Below are 5224 nucleotides of genomic sequence, written 5' to 3' on the forward strand. Positions count from 1 at the left end.
ACCCACCCAGTCACCCACATGAAAACTGGGGTTGTATCTCGGACACTTGTAAAGTCAAGAGGTGCGAGGCAAGGGTGCCCCTTGTGGCCGGTGCTCTTTGCAATGGCGGTTGAGCCCCTTGCGCCCATGCTTCAGCGAGGCCAAGCATATCAAAGAATACCGGTTGACAATACTGCCCTCTATATTTCATTGTACACGGACAATTTATTACTTTACCTCCTTGGGGAGCACGCAGACAGAGAGGGCAACTTCCAGATGCTCACTGAGTTCATCGCTATCTTGGGCCTGGGTATGAACTGGGAAAAATTTCTTTTTTTTTAATTTCTTTTTTAACTTTTTGAACTTTGTTTTTATTGATTTTACAACAATTTGCAGTTTACAGTGCATTATTGTCTTTTCTGTGTTTGGTCCACATTGTTAATACAAGACAGATCATGACGTTATAGGAATAGATCACGCATTGACTACCTACACATCAGCCAATTTCAACTGGTACAGGGTTCTTGTTCAATAATCGGTTTGACATCATAGTATACTGTTTTAACTTACTTAATATTTAGTCAACAACATAACCTAAAACGTAATGACCTACACCTGGAACACTTACAGCGCGCCTATACACGTCCTCTTGTGTTATATCGGCAATTCCCCCCCCACCCACACACCCGACCCAACATATCTTTTTGTCTGTGGTGTTTGTTTACTCAGTCACCCAATCCCCTTAATACATAATGAATACCAGACAGACGATATACCCTGCAATGTGGGGGCTATCAGGCACATGCATCAAAAAGAGAGTTTGCGAGTCCTTATTTGCGAATTTTAAGGAATCGCAAATAAAGACTCGCAAAACACGATGCAACAAAAACATTGCGAGAATATTGCGAATCGCTAAAAATCGCTAAATAAATTGCGATTTCGGCATTTGCGAACTCGCTATTAGCGATTTCGCAATTAGCGAAATCGCTAATACCGAAGTCGCTTTTTGATGCATCCTGATGACATCACAACCAGGAAGTGAGCAGCACCAGCCTCATTTCCAGTGCACAGTGTCAGGGAGAGGAGGGAGCTGGCTCTGGGAGCAGAACAGGAGTGTGACAGAGACAGAAGAAAAACTTGTGATATCAAATGGAAGCCTCACAAACAGCAGAGGAGAGCCAAACAGGCAGGAAACGCAAAATTAAATTTGCAGAAAAAGAAATTGACACCCTCATTGAGGGAGTAGTCCACAGCCATGACAAGCTGTTTGGAAAGGCATCATTGAAAGTGGCAGAGCAGGAGAAAAGGAAAATCTGGCTCCGGATCCAAAACAGGGTCAATGCCATTGGGGTGACACACCGCACCATTGAAGAACTCAAAAAACGATGGTACGACTTGCGCAGTCGGGCTAAGGTGCGCATAGCTGACCGCCTGAAGGAGGCAAAGAAGACAGGAGGGGGAACACCAACAGACACTGGGAACACTCCCATGGAGGACTTGATTGAATCCACCATCCAGCCAGAAGCTGTTGTTGGTGTGACCCAGCTGGACACGTCCGGAGCAGCAAACACATCTGAAGGTAAGATGAATGTATGTTTTCTTAGTGTTACAAAATGTAAAGGTAGAACTCGACCACAGCACAGCCCAAGTGCAGACCCTGAACATCCAGTACACAATGCATTCAGTAGGTGAGGGGCATTATGGGAGATGTAGTCAGGTCAAGCAGTTAAAATGTCAAATCTCAGAGTAACAACCCAAAAAAGCTTAATAGAGTATAAAATCATTTACAAAGGCAGAAATTTATTACTGTGCAATTAATATCACAGACATGAAATAATACAGTGTTGCACTGTTTCACCTCACAGATGCACAACGTGTAGAAGATGTGGATAGCGATTCCCCAGACATGCAGGACACCAGCGCAGGTGAACAGATGGACACACCTGTGGTGCAAATAAATCCCTCACGTCCAACAAAGTCACGCAGGGCTACTGTTCCATCCCTAGTCACCATGGAGTGTGAAGATGATGAGGCTGATGCAACACCAGGTGGCAGCCATGGCCAGACAACTTCCATCACACAAACACAACCACAGGTCCCCAGAACTAATCACAGAGCCCGGCGTAGGAGAGGAAGAGCACTCAGGACACAGCAGGAGGAGCAACCAAGTGATGTCTGGGGTGGTCTTGAGGGACAGATGCTCCGTATGCAGCGCCTGCAGACAAAAAACACACGATTAGTACAATTGCAAGTTGGCAAGATGGCTAGCAACATAGCAGTACTGTCAGAAAGTGTGCAGCAACTGAGCAAGGTGATGCATGAGGGAAATGTATCCCAGAAGAGACAGCATCGTCAACTAATGCTGCAATTGAAAATGTTTGCTAAATCAAACAATAGATTGGCCACGACAACTGCACTGCTGGCACGTAGGTCTGTGACCATGCAAACTGAAATGTGCCATTGGAGCGGCGATGTGGCTAAAGCACTGGACCAGGTCACAAATGCAGTTGATTTGCTAAATGCTTCCACAATTGCGGCCAACAATTCCACGCCCGAAGAGGGTAGTGAGGGTGGCTCAAGCCTAAGTAGTGTGGCAGTTCCAGTCCGCACTGCAGGAAGACGCAACACACGCAGCAGTACCCCCGCCGCTTCCAACATAACGGATGACAATGCTGGGTCTGACAGGCGTCTGGGTGTTCGTGGGAAAAAGCGCTAGACTGGCATGTACAAGTGCATTCCACTATGGTGACGTAACCATTTATTTGGATTTGACTTTTCACAGAGTGACAAGTGAATTGACATTTGCAAACCACTTATGTCCATTGCACTGGTCAGATTACAAGTGTGCTTGAACACTCATGGCAATTTTATTTAATTAAAGAATACTCTGATAGCAATAGTCAGTTTCTGTGTCATCATTACTCACCTCAGAAATAATTTTGTGTGATGTCAAATCTTCTCCTACGCCCTTCTGCTGCGCCTGCCCCTTGTGCTGCATGGTGTTGTGGCACTTGCTGGTTCCCATCCTCCGAATCGCTGTCAGACACCTCGATGTCCATTCCTCCCCTTGTCGCTATGTTGTGCAGCATGGCACATGCCGCTACTATCTTGCAGCATTGTTCAGGGTTGTACTTCAGTGCTCCACCGGTCTTATGTAGACATCTGAATCGGCTCTTCAACAGCCCAAATGTGCGCTCTATGATGTTCCTTGTCGAAATATGTGCTGCATTGTACCTCTGTTGATTGGCAGTTGTGGGATTGAGGTAAGGCGTCATTAGGTAATTACGCAAGGCGTATGCGCTGTCACCTACATGTAATGGAGCAAAGAGTCAGTGGCAGCTTCACATTGACATACGTACAATGACAGTGATAAACTATAACACATATTTACCAAGCAGATGTCCCTCTCCAAATTCTCCCCTGACAAGACGGGTGTGTATGCCACTTTGCCTGAAGATATAAGAGTCATGTGCACTCCCTGGAAATTGCGCAACAATGTCAGTGATAATGTTTTTGGCATTGCAAACAACCTGAATATTGAGGGAATGGTAAGATTTCCTATTTCTATATATATATTCCTGTGTTGCAGGGGGACATATTGCAACGTGGGTGCAATCAATACAACCCAAAACATGTGGGAAACGAGCTATCTGGTAGAACTCCTGTTTGGTTTTTGCAAGGTCAAGCGCGGTGGTAGGGAACTTGATATGAGACCCGATCACGGCCATCATGGCATCAAGGAATGCTTTCAATATTCTTGAAAGTGCGCTTTGTGACACACCTCCCGCAACAGCAATGACCCCCTGAAAACTGCCTGACGCCAGAAGGTGTAGGCAACATAGGACCTGCACATGCGTTGGGATGGCATTGGTCCTACGTGTCTGTCGTTGCATTATGGGGTCCAATTCATTGATTAGGTCATGGATCATTGCTGCATTGAGCCTATACTTGTCGTATATCTCATCCTCTTGCTGGCCTAGCAAAGTTATGCGGACTCTGAAGATGCGCTCATTCATTCGCCTCCGTCTCTGTGCGGCAGCCTGCAGCCTCATCCTCCTCGCCATCAGGTAAATCCCTGCCATTGTGAACAGTGCTGGCTCATTCTGGGTGTGTTTAAATGGGTTTCAGTTGGTTTTCACCTGTCTGTGATTTGCACTCATGATTACCACCTGGTTGTGATCCTTCTTATTTAGCGATCGCTAATTTGCGATTTTCATGGAAATCGCTATTTGCGATTTGTCATGCATACATTTTGCGATTCGTTGTTTGCGATTCGGTAATTGGGACACGCTAATACCGATTCGCTATTTGATTCGCAGAATGTTTTGCGATTCCTTATATTTGCGAAAAAATGGATTTTCGCAAATATACAGTTGATGCATTTCAACACTGACTTTTGCGATCGCAAACGGCCTATTTTTGCGATTCGCACCCTTTGCGATCGCAAAAAGGTTTGATGCATGTGCCTGAAAGTGTATATACCTAAGCAGGAAGGCCAACTATGCATGCCCGAGTAGGATGGCTGGGCAAGGCAGAGATCGCTTCTCTTCCTCCCCGCATTATAAGCCTTCGACACTCGTATGCCCACTATCAAGTGCGGGCGTTTCCCGTGGCGACTGTGGGCGGTCGCGCCAAGCTATACGAAAGTCCAAAAGTATCGTGTCCCATGCCTTGGCTAGCAGATGCTTACGCAGTCCTCTAGCATCCTCCCGCTTAAAATTCACGCTTTCTGCCTGGTCCCAGCATAGTAGTGATTGGTAACAGGCGTCCGCTGGCGGGGGGTCCGGAGATTTCCAACGTCGCGTGAGTAGCCTCTTGGCGACTATGAGTCCCAGGTCTATGTACCTGGAGGTCACGTTGTGTTTTTTGGATCTGGGGTACAGCCCCAAGACGCATTGCTCCCACGTCCAGACCAGTTCCCGCTCCGTGCACTGAGCTAAACAACAGGTGACCACGCCCCAGTAGGTACGAATGGCGGTGCATGACCACAGCATGTGCAGTGGGTCTGCTCCTATTTCATCGCATCTCGCACATTTGGCATCAGTGCGATCAAAATATCTATTTATGCGCTCTGGTGTTAGGTAAGCTCTGTGAATAATATAGTACTGTATCAGCTGGACTCGATGGTTCTGAGGTATTCGCACCGGGCTCTCGGGAATATTTTCCCAGTCCCTGTCCGTGGCGAACCTCTGCAAGTCCGCGTCCCATCGTGCTCGGAGGGATAGCAGGTGCGGCACCGTATGCG

At 47.0% G+C, this 5224-nt stretch overlaps 1 long non-coding RNA gene across 1 annotated transcript; it reads right to left on the bottom strand.

The window, feature by feature from the left end:
- Positions 1-1759: 1759 nt before the first annotated feature.
- Positions 1760-3288, bottom strand: LOC146861196 (uncharacterized). The gene is made up of 2 exons (XR_014978924.1): positions 2906-3288; positions 1760-2194 (listed from the first exon to the last, which is right to left on the bottom strand). It is a non-coding gene; the product is annotated as an uncharacterized LOC146861196 (long non-coding RNA).
- Positions 3289-5224: the final 1936 nt, after the last annotated feature.

This window comes from Triturus cristatus, chromosome 3_1 (assembly GCF_964204655.1).
Source record: "Triturus cristatus chromosome 3_1, aTriCri1.1, whole genome shotgun sequence".
Classification (NCBI taxonomy): Eukaryota; Metazoa; Chordata; class Amphibia; order Caudata; family Salamandridae; genus Triturus; species Triturus cristatus.